Source organism: Mus musculus, chromosome 10, assembly GCF_000001635.26.
Source record: "Mus musculus strain C57BL/6J chromosome 10, GRCm38.p6 C57BL/6J".
Taxonomy (NCBI): domain Eukaryota; kingdom Metazoa; phylum Chordata; class Mammalia; order Rodentia; family Muridae; genus Mus; species Mus musculus.
In genome coordinates, this window is record NC_000076.6 from 26,673,202 (window position 1) to 26,692,138 (window position 18,937).

Consider the following 18,937-nt stretch of genomic DNA (forward strand, 5'->3'; position numbering starts at 1 on the left):
TCTTATGGACCCTGGCTCTGACCCTTTGGATTTGAGAATATAATCTGGAGTAACTACAGAAGCCAGGAATGTAGAAAGGGGCCAAGGGGTGGGGCAGAGGAAGAGGATCCCTAGAGGGAGGAATAATAGAATATTGAGTCTATGAAGGGGCAGGGGGAATGTGGAGAGCAGGGAGAAGAGATATCCAACCAACAGTAAGGATATTTGAAAATGACATTGGAAGTCATATTTTGGGGAGGGGGGTGTGCATCAAACTTTATTGATGATATTCAAGAGACTAGGGAGGGCTCCCTGGGCCCCTCCTGTTATGGAGGTCTGGGACGGAAATTGTGAGGGAGATGCTCAGTGACGGGGGCCAAGTTGGGACAGGTAGGCCTTGGGTGGGTGGTCTAGGGTTTCTTACTCCTTGGAGGCCATGTAGGCTGTGAGGTCCACCACCCTGTTGTTGTAGCTGTATTCATTGTCATACCGGGAAATGACCTTTACAAAGTTGTCATTGAGAGCAATGCCAGCCCCAGCATCAAAGATGAAAGAGTGGGAGTTACTGTTGAAGTTGCAGGAGACAACCTTTTCCTCAATGTAGCTCAGGATGCCCTTTAGTGGGCCTTCAGATGCCTGCTTCACCACCTTCTTGTTGTCATCATGCTTGGCAGGTTTCTCCAGGAGGCATGTCAGATCCACAATGGATACATTGGTGTTAGGAACACAGAAGTCCATGCCAGTGAGCTTCCTGCTCAGCTCTGGGATAACCTTGCCCACAGCTTTCGCTGCACCAGTGAATGAAGGGATGATGTTCTGGGCAGCCCCACGACCATCACGCCACAGCTTTCCAGAGGGGCCATCCACAGTCTTCTGAATGGTAGTTACGGCATAGACCGTGGTCATGAGCTCTTCTACGATGCTAAAGGTGTCATGGATAGCCTTGGCCCCAGGAGGCTAAACAGTTGGTGGTATATGATGCATTACTGACAATGTTGAGTGAGTTGTCATATTTCTCATAGTTCAAACCCTTCACAAACATTGGGGCATTGGCAGAAGGGGTGGCGAAGATGATGACCCTTTTGGCCCCACCCTTCAAGTGGGCCCCAGCCTTCTCCATGGTGGTGAAGACGCCAGTAGACTCCATAACATACTCAGCACCAGCATCACCCCATTTGATGTTAGTGGGATCTCGCTCCTGGAAGATGGTGATGGGCTTCCCGTTGATGATAAGATTCCCATTCTCAGCCTTGACTGTTCTGTTGAATTTGCCATTGGTGGAGTCCTACTGGAACATATAGACCATGTAGTTGATGTCAATGAAGAGGCTGTTGATGGCAACAATCTCCAGTGTGCCAAGTGTAGAGCAGAATGCAGCCCTGGTAACCAGGAGCCCAATACGGCCAAATCCAATCACACCGACCTTCACCAGTTTGTCTACGGGACAAGGCTGGCATTGCACAAGAAGATGTAGTTGTTTCTTGAACAGGGAAGAGCAGAGAATGAAAGTCATATTATTTTGAAAGTCTATATGCATATAATGAGGTGTGTGTGTGTGTGTGTGTGTGTGTGTGTGTGTAACATTGATAATTATAAAAGGAGTGATAAAGCTGAGAGGGAGTGGGAGACCCCAGAGAAGTTATTGAGGGGTAGCAGGCAGGTGGGTGGAGGTAAGGGTGGAAATGATGTACATGCGGCACTCATGTAGGAATTCTCAAAAGAATTACATTTAAAAAAAGAGTAAAGATAGTCTAAAGAGTAATGATAAGCCTCACAAACACCTCAGTTCAAAAACTGCACAACTATGAAAGAGAAAAAGAACAGATTGGTCTCACAAAACTTATTCAAAATCAACATAAAAATCGGGGTGGTTCACAGGATGTCCAGAAAGGCAGTATTTGAAAGCAAATGGCTTTCCCACTTGTCAATAGAAGGTATAGCTTGGCTGTAGGAAGAACATAAGTCATAGAATGGATAGGCAGCACAGCATGATGTGAAATGCTCTTTAAAATGATCTACTCTGTGAAGATAAGGGGATTGTGGACTTTAGGGGAAGCAATGACTATTATGGTTTCCTATGATCAGAATGCTCTCCAACATGCACCCGTGCCATGAGCTGAGTTAGGCTCCATTGATGGTGAAGCCACTGCCCTCTCTGACCTTCAGATGGGAACACCACCATAGCTTCCTTGAAGACTCACAGGACCCAGTGTGTCTGAAAGTCATCAGCACAGCGTTTAGTGGACATAATGAATTCCACAATCAAAAGCATCAATATACTTACACTCCTTCCCTTCTACAGAATATTTACTTCATGGTTTAATCAAATTTTAATACTTATTAAAACTGAACTCAAACATAACTGCCGTGAAATCTTTACAAGTGTCTATTTCATTTTCAGCTGAGGTAGCTTTAATTGCCCTACTGTGTAGCTCACTTTGCTCTTAGCTGCGGTAATAATTAACATATGCCTCCTATCCTCTCTCTGTAAAGCACTTCCAAGTCCACCGGCCCATTTGACCTGACAACTCTGCTGCTGGGAGAATAATAACTGCTCCCAGGAGAAACTGAAAACCACTATCAAAATTTTAGATATCAGAAGTCAGATGATCCTAATGCTAAAAGGAAAAAATAAACCTAAACAGATATCTTACAGATACTGATAAAAATTTCAAAATTAGCAGAAGAAATTCAATTCCATATTTAAAAAAAAATCAGTATAACCAAAGAGGACTTATCACAGAAGGGCAAGTTTATTTCAGAAATGAGAAAGTCATTAAAGATTCCATGTAAAACTTTTTAATGAAAAAAAATCTATATGGTAATCTCTGTATTTTCTATGGGGGAGAAAAAATAATACCCTTTTGTGATCAAAGCACTGAAAAAACCCTGAATTGATAAAGACTTTTGCAACTTGGTAAGGTATGTATTTCTTAGTTTTGAAACCATGAGCTTCACTGGAAAATGCTGATGAAGAGGAATGAACTCTGGCTGCAGCTTGCTCTTAGCACGTTAACCCCAGGAATATGTAAGCTGAAATTCACAAATCAAATCAGTCAGGGGATTGCTTGTGGAGGGGTGAGCAAAATTAATCAATGTTTGAACATAATCTCTGGACTACTTTTTGTCATGCTAATGCAAAAAGACCTTTAAATATTATAGTTTAAGCAATACCTGCCACCAGAAATGTAGGTCAACCATTCTTAATTATTTTTTATATATCCTAGCAATTGAACCAATAAACACATCTATACATGGTTAATAATAGGAGGCAGATATCTGGGAATATGGAAATAGGTTCGGAATGGGAGATGGAATGAAACACAGATAGTCAAGTAGTTTATAAATGGATATAGATAACCATCTGTCTCTATATGTATGAACACATCCTGCCTATAACTCCATTGTTTGTATATGTAATGGTTAGGTATGGGTCTCTTTCTCTTTTCCCTCCCTCTTCTTCTACCTGTCTTTCTTCTGTTTTTCCCACTCCCTGAGTCCTGTCTTCTAAGGAGACCTAGAAGCACATATACCCCAGTAGGAGTAAGCATGCTTTCTCTTTTAAAATGAAGCCTTATTTTCCAAACATCATACTTCCCTAAAAGGAGCCAGGCATCTTAGAGGAAATGGTAGACTAGATCTGAGTTAGGAAAAATACAAGATGGAATAGGAACACTTTGTGGTACTTACAAGTAAATAAACATTGAAGGCTAGGCTGATCAGACATACCAGAGCAACATTGTGAATTAAAGGACTATGGACTATTGTGAAAGCATCAAGGACCTACAGAACAACAGACACATTTGAGAAAGGTAAACTCTGCCAGTTCACAAATGAGGCCAGAATCATAGAAATCAACACTCGCTAAATACCATGAGACTTGAGGTAACTTAGGGAGGCATTGTCAGGGTCTGTGTTGAAAAACAAAATATTGTCCTCATAGAAAACCCTAGAGGAGGAAGAAGACACATCAGATGGGCTCAGGTTGACATTGATGGAAACTGGTTCCCTGGCCACTGAGTTCTACCTTAGCAGCCCTGTGGGCATCTAGCTCCCTGTGGATGGTCTGATCTCACACATACAAGCCATAACTCCAAAGCTGGGGACATTTCTACTCAATGGCTACTCTGCCTTTTACAAAACTGCTAAGATTGGAAAAAAAAAAAAAAGAAAAATACTTGAAATCTGACATCATTGATTAACAATGATATAGAATTCATTTTAAAACTCCTTAAAGAAACAATATTTTAAAATGTAACCATTTAAGTCAAAATAATATTAGTAACTATTCTTATACACACCTCCTGCATAAAGTTCTGTATAGTTTGGTGTTGGGAGCCATTAAGGCAACGCTATTGTCCTGATCTCTGAATTGGGCCTCTCCCCCCGAGAAGAAAAGAGGGTCAAAGGCAGGCCACCGACACATGGATTCCGAAAACTACGGGAGGTTCCAGCCCTAGGTCATCACCGATGTCCTGACCACACCCTGATACCACCAAGTTCCTGCTTCCCGGTGTAGCTGTCAAAAGAAAGAATTTCTATTGCCCCCCACTCCCATAAGTACTTCTCCTTTTGCTTGTATTGCCCTACCCCTCCCACTGATAAGTATCTGTACTTCCCCCTTTGCTTGTGCATTTAAACCTTGGACCTTTCTCAATACATGGGGGTCTTGATACAACTTCAGAACGGTTTCCGTGTCGTTATTCGTACAAGACCCTCGTCTCTCTCTACCCCACATTTGGTTATTAGGAGGAGGTCCCCTCGAGATCCTCGAATAACTGGACCTGCTGGACGGGTCAGTTTGGTTTGGAAGAATATCGGGATTTGTGAGATACATTTTCTGTGATGGTTATTGTGGTAATAGTCTTTGAGCTTTTATTGAGTAATTTTTAATCTCAAACTAATCCCTTCTTTGTCACAATAATCAATAAATATATTACAACTGTCTTTTATTACTAAAACAAAGAAGTCAAAAGAGAACAAAACACACCAAAGCAACCCCCAAACCGCAAACAAAGCTAGCACAACTGAGAGGAATGGGGCTTGCGATTTTATTTTACTATAAAGACATTTTTTCTGACAGTTGACAGAAATATCTCAATGAAATCTGAAGTTTAGATTAGTGGCGCTCAATCTTCCTAATGCTGAAGCCATTTAATACAGTTCCTCCTGTTGTTGTGACCCCCCAACCATAAAATTATTTCCATGTTACTTTATGATTGTAATTTTGCTATTTTTAGGAATAATAATGCAAAGGGGTTGGGATCCACAGGGTGAAAACCGCTGCTGTGGATCCTAGCACATGACCTGGACTTGTAGCTACATTGCTACACATCTGTATCTGTTAAATATTATTTTACAAAAAGGATAAAAAATCCAGGCAAAACAAAGATAATGGAATAGCAAAATAAATTTAACAGATTTAATTAAAATCTATTTCAAGTTGGGCATGGTGCCACATGCCTGTAAATTTAGCGCTAAAAAGGTGAAGGTAGGAAGATTGATTGACAGTTTAAGGTCAGCCTACACTACATAGTAAAACCCTGTCTTAAGCGAGCAATGACTGGGATGAGGCTCAGTCAGAGAGTCCTTGCCTAGCATGCCCTAGGAGCTGGATAGTTTTTGGATTACACCCCAACATAAGATGCCATTAAACTAACAAAGCGTCTTTTTAGGAGAGTGACTCATAAAGCAATATTAAAATAGAAAACACACAAATGCTTTAATACAGAAATCCTACTGCTAGAACTTTCCCCTTAAGTTGCAATTACAAAAAAAAAGGAAAAGCTGCAAAAGAAATTTTCCCATGATACATTTATAAATAGTGGAAGTGACACATATATAATAAATAATATACATGATTGTAAAGCTGTCTGTTAAAAATGCAACACAACTATAATGAAGAATGAGTGATGTGTGTATAATAAAAATTCAAGTTAATGCATGTGTTATGATTTGGATATAAATTGTCACCTGGAGACCCGTGTGACTTAGGAAGTAGGCTTAATACTCAATGCAGCAATGTTCTAAGATTCAACCTTAAAAAGGGATTAATCACAAGGGCTCAAGACTCATTAAAGGATCTATCCATCCATGAATTCAGAGTCCAATGGATTCAGAGGGGGAGGGACCAAGTCTAAGCAGATTAAGTAGGAACTTGTCATTCAAGAAGGTATCTTGTCTCTGGTCTCACTCCTCTGTCCTTCTCTTCCCACTCCTCTGCCTACCTCCCCTCCAGTCCCTGCTTCCTTTTCCTCCTTGTCATCCTTCCCACTCTCTCCAAACCCTAGTTGCCATGAGGTGAGCAGACTTGCTCTATCATGCCCACTGTACTATGATGCTCTGTGTAGTAGCAAAAGAAACAGACACAAGTGGAAACTCCCAAGCCAGGAGCCAAAACTAATCCTTCACTCTGTAAAGTACTTTCTCCAGCATTTCACAGCAACGAGAAGCTGATCCAGGAGACTGGTGGTTGTCAAGGGGAACAGCTAAGTGACATAAATGCAAACAGGGGCTGCACTTCATCTCTAGGACCCTTCAGGAAGGTCTATGTGCCCACATGCTGGGTTATAAAACACTTTGGAACAAGCTCAGGAGAAACCATTTATGCAGAGTGGGGGAGCAAAAGGGAAGAAAGAAAAAGCTTTCATTTTAGACCTTGCTACTGCCTGCACTAGCATGAGGATTTATCATGTTTCTTTCTAAGGTCAGAAGCACTTTAAGTAATAAATAAGCACAATACAACAGTGGGATAATGATGTGCATATTCCACCCATATGCTTCAGATAATCCGCAGTAGCTCAGGAAAACTAGTTCACTGGATTTCCACGCCTCTATAGATAGTAACTGCCATTACCTCACCTGGCACATCAGGAAATGCAAATGCAGAAAGTTAAGCTAGCCAGGCATGGAGAGGCACATCTGTAATTGTAGTATGTGGGAGAGCTTGGATGCAAGAACAGAAAAGACGAGGAAAAAATATAGGAAATGGGAAATGAAGTCTGCTATGTCACACCCCTCAGGAAGAAAAATTGAATTGAGATCTTCCATCTAAGCCCATGTGTTTATTCGTTATTCTTAGTGTGTTTTTCCCCCTGATGTTTTCTAAATATCAAAATAAAAAGCCAACACAGCTACCTCAGCACATGGGAGGTTAACAGAGGAGGATTGCCATAGTTTAAGCCCAATCTGGACTGCAGAGTGAGCTCTAGGAAAATCCCGGAATACAAAGTGGGACTGTCTCAAATAAACACCATAAAAAATAAATATCTTAACTGGACATGATAGTTCATGTCTGTAATCCTAACACTTCAGAGGTAGAGCCAGAAGGATAAGTAGTTCAAAGTTAACTAACCTTAGCTATATAATGAGTTTGAAAACAATCTTGGCTACAAAAGACTCTGTCTCTAATTAATTAATTAGTCAATTAATTAATTCCTAATTTTAATTCTTAGCATCTGTATCAGGCAACTCACAACTGTTACTTTATCTCCAATATACCTGGTACCTTCTTTTGACCTCTGTGATCACCTGCAGACATGTGGCACACACACACACACACACACACACACACACACACACACGCACGCACACGCATGCACACACACGCACACACGCACCGGTACATGCTCTAAGACGTTTTGTTGTTTGTTTCTTGGTTTGTATAGGGTATAACTCTGTAGCCCCAGCTGGCCCTGGACTAGCATTCCTCCACTGTTAAGATTACACCATACTCTACCTCACCTAGTTTAGGTGCAAGATTTTGATCCTGGTCAGTATACAACACCACAAGAAAGTTAACTAATAAATAGATACAATAGAATACAAGATAGCAACTATAGCAAGGAAATTTTGACACACATAACAATATGAACCAGTCTCAAACCTTATCCTTGGGGAAATAAAATGAACATAAAATATCTGATGATAACTTTATAGTAACTTCTAGAACCTTAGCACTTGAAAGTAGAGTTTAGAGCAGTGGTTCTAAACCTGTAGGTCATGAATTCTACAAGGATTGCAATCAGATATCTGGCATATAAGACATTTACATTATAATTCATAACAGTCGCAAAATTACAGTTATGAAAAAAACGACGACATGATTTTATGGTTGTGGGTCACCACAGTATGAGTAACTGTAGTACAGGGTCGCAGCATTAGGAAGGTTGAGAGCCACAAAGAGTATTTAGGCCTTGGTTAATCTGGACTTATGATTGGTTCACTCCCCAAAGTTTCTGTTTCTTGTTTTTCAAAGTGAGCATATTAGGCATGATGTAAATGCAATGCATGCTTGTGAAGAAATGTCACAAAGGTCATTTTTAAATAGTTTTTTTTTTTTAAAAATAAGGGACCCCCATGCATTTATGAATGATGCATTACTGCTTGCTGATGCCTTAGCTCTTATGCAGTCAGGAAGACAAACTTGAAAAAACAAAACAAAACAAAACACCCAAGAGCTGTATTTCACTGTACATAATGTTTACTTTAAAGGCAAAGGATTGTAAGTAAACATGCACTTAATAAATGATTAAAATAATTAAGACTTTTGGATAGATATTTCATTATACTTAACAACAAATTCTCACTTTTGACCTGTAAAGATCTACCGCCGCCGGGTGTGGTGGCGCACGCCTTTAATCCCAGCACTCGGGAGGCAGAGGCAGGCGGATTTCTGAGTTCGAGGCCAGCCTGGTCTACAAAGTGAGTTCCAGGACAGCCAGGACTACACGGAGAAACCCTGTCTCGAAAAACCAAAAAGAAAAAAAAAAAAAAAAAAAAAAGATCTACCGCCATTGTAGCAGTGCTTACCATCTCCACTGAAAGAGCTACCCGAATTTGTCATTTATATAAAATTTCATGGGATTTAATTTGACTTTTTTTTTTTTTTGCTGACTTTTATTCTTTTGGCCAGTGATTAAGTCTACATTAAATGGGAGGTTTGTACTGTCTTTACAAATTGCCCATGAGCCACGCTCAGCAGTAGTCACAATTTTAATTGCTTCTACTTTTGAACAACTTAGCACTCGGCCCTTTTAGGTATTTTCGATTTCTATATGGTTTTGGCCATTTGACTCCTTGAACTCCATCTTTGCATTTTCTGTTATTTTAAAAACTTATTTTCATGGGCTTAAATATCATGATGTAAAGTGCAATTATATCTAATGAACCTGTATTGATTATATGTCCATCAAATGTCCACATTAAAATTTTATTTATTTGTGTCTAGAAAGCTTGTATTCTAAATATTAAAAATGATACATTAAAGTTAAAGTGAGAAATTATTATGATATATAGAACTTTGAGCATAAAATTATCTTAAGGAATTCAAAATCACTTATTTACAGGAAATCAACTGAATCTCATTAAATACTTTCATCAGAATAAGTTATATGTGTGGTATTCAGTGTCTATTCATTAACTTATAAGCTAGACCTTGCTTTAGCAGTGTATAGCCATGCATATTGGCAGTCACAGATGGCCTGGGTGCCCTTCCATAGAGCTCTGATACTCAGGCTTCTCCACTGAACGAGGCCTCAGATGTACCTGTCCTCACTACGGTCTTAGAGATGCCTGAGAATCCCACATCCTCACCATGATCCAGCCTAGACTACATCTCTGAGGCCTTCGTGATGGCCTGCATTCTGATAGGTGCTCTAGTCATAGCCTGCAAAATTTCGGAACCAGACTTGATTATTTCTGGAGACCTGGAGTTTTCTCTGGGTAGACATTTTGAATTTATTTTATTTCTTCAGTAAAAGTTAGGGTCTTCATGTAAGATGATTTTTCTTAAGTAAGCTTTGCTGGTTTTTATCCTTCAAAAATCAAATTAATCTGAAGTTAGTTATATTTTATTTTCTGTCATCTCTTTACGACGTCTTAGCGTCGGGAGGACATGCCTCTTCTTTCATCCTGGAAGTTTGTGATTTGTTTATTTTTTTTCTTTAATGTTTAAAAGTATACGAATTTCATTGTTCATTTTAATAAGCAGCTGTCAGTTTCATTGTTTTTATACATTGTTTATACTTTTGTACTTAATCAGCTCACATTTCTTCTTTTTCTTTTCTTTTTTGTTGTTGTTGTTGTGTTGTTGTTGTTGTTGTTGTGAAAACAAGTGGTATCATACATTCCTGGAAGCACCTTGCTCAGCTGGAACCCATGTCAATTATGGTACTAATTTTTACTGTTTGGATCTTGTCTTTCCTAATTTTTCCTTGAGGTTTTTTTCATTATTTATTATATTGTTATTACATTTTACATGTGGGTTCAAGTTATTTACTTCTCTAGGAATACTGTCATGGTCCAATGTCACTGATACATCGTACAGTTTTAATCTTTCAAGACCCATTTCAGCTTCTCCCTGTGACTCAGAATGGTGTTCTGTGACCTAGTATGGTGAATGGTCCATATACCCCTGAAAAGAATTGGTGTTTTGCTATTTGTTTGGTGAACTATTCTATGAACAACAGTTAGATGAAGTTATCTGATAGTATCTATGTATTTCAAAGACATAGCCAAAAATCTCCCTGTGTAGCCTTGAGCCTGGAACTTACTATGTTGCTTAGGTTGGCCTCAAACTTTTGGCAATCCTCCTGCCTGAGCCCATTGAGTGATGAGATAACAGGTGTGAGCTGCCATGCCTGGCAAAAACATATTTTTCTTGTGGAGAGCAGATAGTTGTACCCATTTTCATTCCATCTGTCCCTGATTTTTCCTGGAGTGTTTGACCATTTACATTTAATGAAATCAATATACTACCATGTACCTCCATCTTTTTACCTGCTTCTACTTGTCTTCTGTAATTTCTGTTACTTTTACCTTGTTATCTGCTTTCCTGAGTTAATTTAGTAATTTTCAATGCCCAGCTTTATCTTCTCCCTCAGCTTAGTAAGTACAAAGTGTTGTGTGTGGTTGTATAGTGGTCTGATGTAAATATGTAACTTTTTCAGTCTACTTTCAGATAATGCATTGCATCATGGACTTCAGTTTTTCTCCTTCTCCTGTCTTTGTTCTATTGTTATGTGTTCCACATAAGGCAATAAACATGCACACATTAACTTGCAATGTCTATTTATTTATTTATTTATTTTATTTTATTTATTTTTTGACTAAGCCATGACTAATGTATAATATGCTGTCTTTGTTAGGGGTTTACTGCTATGAACAGACACTGTGGCCAAGGCAGCATTATAAGGACAATACTTAATTGGGATTGACTTTACAGGTTCAGAATTTCAGTCCATTATCATCAAGGGAGGAGCATGGCAGTATTCAGACAGGCATGGTGCAGCCAGAGCTTGGAGTCCTACATCTTAATCTGAAGGCTGCTAGTGTAAGACTAACTTCCAGGCAGCTAGGATGAGGGTCTTAAAGTCTATACCCACAGTGACACACCTATTCCCATAAGGCCACACCTCCAAATATTGCCACTCAAACCATGACACACAGATATTAATGGGAAACCTATATTTTGTATTTATATTATTATACAAGTCTTTGCATTCTTCATTCCTTTGAATAGATTCAAAATTTTCTCAGATGTCACATTTTTCTCCCTAGTGAATATACCTTCATGTTTCTTGTAATCCTGGTCTACTGGAAAAAAACTCACTCTGATTTTTGTCAAGTAAGATCTTATTAGTAGACATGGCAGTGTCAAATATAATTCCATATATCCATTGTCTATGTTGGTATTGTATTTCTAGCACTGTTTGCCTCATTGCCTGAATCTGAAGCTCACTGTTTCTCACAAACTGTCCAGAGAGCTAGATCTCAGGGTCCACCTCTCTCCACCCCTTCAATGTCGGGGTACAAGCATGGCAGCTGTGCCTGGATTTTTATTGTGGGTGGAGATTTGAACTCAAGTCCTTATATTTGCAGAATAAGCACCCCACCCACTAAGAAGTCTCCCTAGCCAACATACAATATAATTTAAAGATTGTGTTGCTTGCTGACTGCCCTTTTTGCTCTTCATAAAAATAACCCCCCTTTTTATGACATTCTATGCATTTGCTCCTCCACTTGTAGGCCTGAGAACTTTGTGCTAAATCTTTATACTCAAAGAATTGAGGAAGAACAAATATCCTGAGCCATTGATTTGCATATGAGAACTTCAGATTTCTAAGCCAATTTTCTTGCTATAGTTAGAACCCCTTAATGAAACATTCTGCCTGAAAATTTCTTTACATGGCTCCCATCCCTCTCCAATCATCTCTGTATTGTTTTCTTCAAAAGAAGCCAAAGCAAATATTCAAGATCATATATTTCTAATGCTTAACTAGCCTTTTAGTCTTTTAACACAAACCATTTATTGGCTAAGTTGTATAATTTTGGCCTGATCTACAGGTGCTAGAGTGCCTTCAAGATTAACATCATAATAGTTTAGTATATCCATGAAAATGTACTCAATACGTTCTGGTACCACAGAAATAATACATAAAACACATAGAAATAATGGATAACAAAAAATGGTACTTTAAAATCTGTGACTATGCTCACAAGACAGTGAGACAACTCCAGAATAGAACCACACAGTAAGAGTACGGATGGTTGATAGATCAGCTTTCTACGAAGGGTCTCAGACAAGCTAAAGAAAGTTGTTGAATTAAGACTTGAAATTAACAGTGACTGGAAGCTTGACGATTAACTGAGCATGAATCCACAGTGCAAAGGTATATCAGGAACTCTGCCTATTTGGGTAGGAAAATGAATTCATGTACACATAAGCAGAGTAATGGACTGAGATTATCTGTTCCCAGGGCAGACAGATTAACAGGGAAAACTATGCATCCCAGCCAAGGCTTTATCTGAAAAGGGAGAAAAGCAAACTTATTTCCAGTCAGTCTATAAGTGATAATCTTTTCTATACAGTGTCACACCCCCACCAAAAACTACAAAGCTGTTTGTGTTTTTGAAGATTCAGTCTCATTCTTACCTTGTATAGCTTCAAACTCATGACAATGCCCCTTCACCAGTCTCTCGGGTGCTGAGATTGGATGTGAGTCATATGCCCAGCATGGAAGATCCATTATAAACGTAACATCCAATTTCAGTGTTAGACTCATGTTGGGGATCAGGCTTGTAACAGAGGGGCCATCAGCTCACAGGGGCCCAGCTTCCCCACCTCACATACTCTGGGATCAAAACCTCTTTGCTATGTGCAGGCACACTAGCCTGCAGGAGTCTATAGCATTGTGAGCCTAACATCTCTTTTAAGAACTGTTAATCATGGAGCCGAGTCTTCTCTTATCTAGAGGCAGGTTTGGTCTGTGGACTTTAGAGAGTATTACTCTATGGTTTTTGTAAGGGACCCTAAAGCAAGGTTTCCAGAGTTCAGTTTAGTATCACAGTAACAATGTACTGGGATTTACTCTGGGAAACAGATGGAGACAAAAGATAAATCCAGATCCTGCCTTCAAGGAGGCTCAGATCCATGTCATTTACATATGTGACAGATAAAATTTAGAACAGAGTGGATGTTTCATAAAGAGTGATCCACCAACACTTGACTGCAGGAAGTGCCACTCACAAAGGAACCCCCACTGTTCTAACAGCCACCCCTGTAGGGGCCACGTTAGAGCCACACTCACAGCCTAGGACAGATTATGGTAGAGGTCCCTAGGCAGCACACTCCTGGAAAAATCCATATTCCCCACATGGAGAAAGACTGCCTTGAGGATTTTCTATAATCCTTTGAGAACTCTCTGATTGAACTTCTTTGATTTAACTACACACAAAATTATCTTCTCTTCCTGGCTCCCTCCCTCTCTTCTGTACCTCCCCCCTTCCCCCTTTCTCCCTTCCACTGGTCCCCCTCCAGCCCTCCTACTTTTCACCCCTCTCTCCCTCCCCTTTCTTCTCTCCTTTCCTCCTCTTTCCTTCCTCTCTTCTGCTCCTCCCTTCCTCCCCTCCTTCTTTTGTGTTCCTTCCTTCCACCTCTCCTCCCTCCTACCCCTCCTTCTTCCTCTCTTTTATCCCTCCCTCTCAAACTATCCCTCTCTCTAGCAGGAACAGCTGGACTGCTTCTGTGTAAACGCTGGGGCCACACAGCTGCAAATGCATCTCCTGCAGGAGGACCTCATTGAGGACTGCCTGAGAGACCAAGGATTGCTGGTGCAGACAATGTCAGCCAATTAGGAACTGCTGTTTGGAAGAGATTCTTTCTTGGGACCAAGGATTGCTGGTGCAGACAATGCCAGCCAATTAGGAACTGCTGTTTAGAAGAGATGCTTTCTTGGACCAATGGGGGTGCAGGTGAAAGGTGTTAACAGAGCTTGCAGCAGTGTTCAGAGAGCTTGCTTCAGAGTTTTTCACCTGCTGTGTCACTGTGTCATTAACTCTGTGCCACCTCACCACCAACCCCCAAGGGCAGGTAGTGTCAGGCATTGAGGAGTCCAGGGCACAGGCAACAAGCCTCCCTTGCTTCTGTTCCCCCTTCCCTGTCCCTCCTCCCTTCTCTTCTGTCCCTCCTTCCTTCCCTGGTTCCTCTTTTGCCTCCTCTGTTTCTCCTCTTTCTCCTCATTTCACTCAAGGTCACGCTTGCATCATATTGTGATGGATTTTCCAGCCTTTCCCAGCTCCTCCATTCTTCTTTCTCTCTCTCTCTCTCTCTCTCTCTCTCTCTCTCTTGAGAATGCTTTCAAACTAACATTTGGCAGTTTAATCCCATCTCAATTGCTTCTCTTCTTTGAGAACTCATTTAAGCACATTCGCACAAAACATGTGAAAATGCAGAAATATTAATTTGGGACGCTGAAAATATAGCTCAGTTAGAGGGCTAGTCTAGCATACATGAAGCCGCCTGTTCTGTCCTCAGCAGTGTATAAACTAGGCATTACCACACACCTGTAATCCCAGCACTCAGAACGTAGAAGCAAAAGGGTCCGGAGTACAAGGTCAGCCTTGGCTACAAAGTAAATTTATGGCTAGCCTGGGCTATAGGAAACGCTGTCTTGAATAAACAAGCAAAATATGGGGCCAGAGAGATATCATAGTGGTTAAGAGCACTGGCTACTTTTCTACAGGACCTGGATTCAATTTCCAGTACCCACATGGTGACTCACGTCAGCCTGTGACTTCAGTTCTAGAGGATTCAGCACTTTCTCCTGACTTCCTCTGATACTAGGCATGCATGTGTGCCATATGTAGACACCCAGGCAAGTAAAACAACCAAACACATAACGTAGAAATTTAAAAACAAAGGGAAATAAAGGAGAAATACTAATTTTGAAAACATAGGTCAGAAAACATGGACTGCTTAACATGAATCTTGATTTAAGGGTTGGGTTTTGGTAGACAATGGAAGAGAAGCAGCTGGCAGATCGGCCAGCAAATAGCAACAGCAGAGCACATCTCAGGCCCAGGTAGAATGTGAAGTGCATGGCCCAGTATAATGGGAGACAATGGCACCAAGATAGAAAGGGCCATGGAAAAGCTCTCCAATGCTGTGCTATATCCACTCTAGACTGGGAACTGAAACTCTACCTAGTGCATGAAAAGCAAGCATGTTACCACTGAGCTGTTCCCACAGTTCAGAAACAGTATATTTTAAAGTGTGTCAGCATCCTTGGATGAGAAATGGTGGAAAGTTTACCTCAGACAAAAGGATCTTTGACTGTAAGTAGAAAACTTGGTTCACTGGCTTTAAACAGACTATTTATCTGTCCAAGGCAATGGTTTTCAACTTGTGGGCCACGGTTCCTTTGGAGGGTTGACCAACCTTTGTCAGATATCCTGCATAGTAGATAGTTACATTATGATTCATGTCAGTAGCCAAATCGGAGTTATGAAGTAGCAATGAAAATAATTTGGTGGTTAGGGGTCACCATAATATAAGAAGCTGCATTAAAGGGTCAGCAGCATTTAGGAAGGTTGAAAAATCACTGGTTCAAACTGTAAGTTGGGCATTTGGTTGGGCCAACCAAGTCAGGGGTACCATCAGAGATCCAGGCTTTTCACTATGAACTTCATTTTGTCCAATGTTATCTCCTTAAGATTGAACTTTCCTGGAAAAAAACAATGGTTCCTAAAGTGCGGCAGTGGTGGCACACGCCTTTAATCACAGCACTGGGAGGCATAGGCAGGTGGATTTCTAAGTTCAAGGCCAGCCTGGTCTACAGAGTAAGTTCCAGGACAGCTAGGACTATACAGAGAAACCCTGTCTCGAAAGACAGAAAGAAAGAAAAGAAGAAAGAAAGAAAGAAAGAAAGAAGGAAGGAAGGAAGGGAAGGGAAGGGAAGGAAGGAAAGGAAGGAAGGAAGGAAGGAAGGAAGGAAGAAAAAAGAAAGAAAGAAAGAAAGAAAGAAAGAAAGAAAGAAAGAAAGAAAGAAAGAAAGAAAGAAAGAAAGAAAGAAAGAAAAAAAAAAAAAGGTTCCTAAAGCATTAGTGGTACCATGCATCCTGGTTAACATAACACTACTTGCTTTCTGTATGCCACACCAGTGGATTTATGTGATTCCTGGAGGATAAACATTTCTAATGCTACACACCTGTCTTCATTAGTTAAACTCAAGTTACTATATTAGTAGTTATTCTCCTTATTTGTGCTGACATATGTAAAAGGATCAACTTGGGGAAGGCTGTTTCTTTTGGCTTGTGACTTAAGAGGCAACTCAGGACATGAAGGTGCAGCAGCAGCAGCAGCAGCAGTGTGAGGCAGCTGGTCAATTGCATTCACAGTGGAGAAGCAGAGAGATCTGCCTGCTGGTGCTCAACAGCAACCCATTTACCCAGTCCAGAACCCACCTGTGGGCTCCTAAGGTTCTGATTCAGAGAAGTGTCTTCTAGGTGATTCTAAACTGAGTCATGCTGACAACAAAGACTATTATCATCACAGTCTCTTTTACCTGTTCCTTATCCAGCGTGTGCTATTGCCATCATATTGACTTGCTCAGTCAGTATCCCTGAGAGAATGAACTATTGGGGATATGAGTGGATAAAGACTAGTAATCTAGGTAGAGAAAGTTGGAAAGACCCTGTCAAGGCAAGAAAAACAAATTTCACTGTAATGGTAAAGGAGCTTTGGGGGTGGAGGAGTGTCTCTGAGGGACAGGATGGCTATTCTAGGTTGTCAACTTGACTATATCAATAATTAAGTAACCCAAAATAATGCTGGGTTTGACACTCAGCATTGCACAAACTGGGTAAGGTGGTAGGTATCTGTAGTCTCCGCATTTGGGAGGAGAAAGCAGGAAAATCAGAAGTTGAAGAACATTATTGGCTATAGCCAAGAATGAAGCCAGCCTGGGTCATACTCAGACCCACACTCAAAGAGAGAGAGAGAGAGAGAGAGAGAGAATGAAAGAAAACAATGACACAGAGAGAGGGCAGCAGTAAAGATTTCAAAAAGGAAAGGGGCCAGATGCGGGTGGGCCATGCCTTTAACCCTACACTTGGGAGGCAGAGGCAAGTAGATCACTGAGTTCAGCTTGCTCTACAAATAGAGTTCCAGGACAGCCAGGGCTACACAGAGAAACTCTATCTCACAAAATAACAACATCAAAACAAACAAACAAAAGAAAAGATAGAAAGAGAAAACCCAAAAAGGGTTTTCTATAGAGGAGTGAGACTATAGCTGACAGTAAAGCCCAGGCTTTGTGTCAAGTCAGTTCAGGATTGTCCTTGCTGTAAGTTGTACTTCCTTGGGGGAAGATACCCAAAGAATCCGGCTATAATCTAGACTAAGCTTTGATCAACCCCAGGGCCAAACAGCTGGAGTTCATACCCACCCTGCTCCTCCTGCTAGCTCTTTAATTTTTTCCTTAAATTTATTTTATTTAAGTGCATCTTATACATCAAACATATTAATAATATTGAATATTTTGAGAATCAAATAATACATAGAAAAATTGTTCAACTTTTATATTCATATACTTTCATACACTAAAAATATTAACAAATATTTAATACTATTCATAACTGAGGATTCTTTTCTAATGTTAAATACTAAATTGTTTCAAAACATACAAAATATTCTTTGGGAATTAAGCATAGTCAAAGAGCATAAAATATTAAAAGTGAATCATTAAGAAATATATTCAAAAGCCCTTATATGATATCACCTGACATAGTGAGAGAGTATTTACAAACACACTATATATCTGTGTACAATGTCTAACAATCAGTTTACTTAAAAAAGATTATCAGTGTTTCTAGGAGAGAAATTATTTCATCAGTAAATATATTTTAAAAATTTCCAAATAGCAAAAACACTGTGAAGATAAACATTAAGAAAATGCTGATTTCAAGCCCAGTGAGAAAAATTATCAGTAATATTTCCATGATGTTTGTAGAACATGATTTTAATATTTTCAACTGTTAATATTCACCAAACAAAATAATTATTTTAAGATATATTTTGCTGTTATGTCTCCCTTTCCATTTCTGATTTTATTAATTTGGATACTGTCTCTAGTTAGTCTGGCTAAGGGTTTATCTATCTTGTTGATTTTCTCAAAGAACCAGCTCCTGGTTTTGCTTTGTATAGTTCTTTTTGTTTCTTTTTGGTTGATTTCAGCCCTGAGTTTGATTCTTTCCTGCCGTCTACACCTCTTTGGTATATTTGCTTCTTGTTGTTCTAGAGCTTTCAGGTGTGCTGTCAGACTGCTAGTGTATACTCTCTCCAATTTCTTTTTGGAGGCACTCAGAGCTATGAGTTTTCCTCTTACCACTGATTTCAATTGTGTCCCATATGTTTTGGTATGATGTGTCTTCATTTTCCTTAAATTCTAAAAAGCCTTTAGCTGCTTTATTTCTTCCTTGACCCAAGTTATCATTGAGTAAAGCATTGTTCAGCTTCCATGTGTATGTTGGCTTTCCGATGTTTTTGTTGGTATTTAAGACCAGCCTTAGTTCATGGTTATCTGATAGGATGTTTGTGATTATTTCAGTCGTCTTGCATCTGTTGAGGCTGGTTTTGTGACCCATTATATGGTCAATTTTGGAGAAGGTACCATGAGGT

At 39.9% G+C, this 18,937-nt stretch overlaps 1 pseudogene across 1 annotated transcript; it reads right to left on the reverse strand.

Annotated features, from left to right (window-relative positions):
• Positions 1-244: 244 nt before the first annotated feature.
• On the reverse strand, positions 245-1,450 carry Gm8709 (predicted gene 8709; annotated as a pseudogene). The gene has a single exon (NR_033633.1). The product of NR_033633.1 is annotated as a predicted gene 8709 (transcript).
• Positions 1,451-18,937: the final 17,487 nt, after the last annotated feature.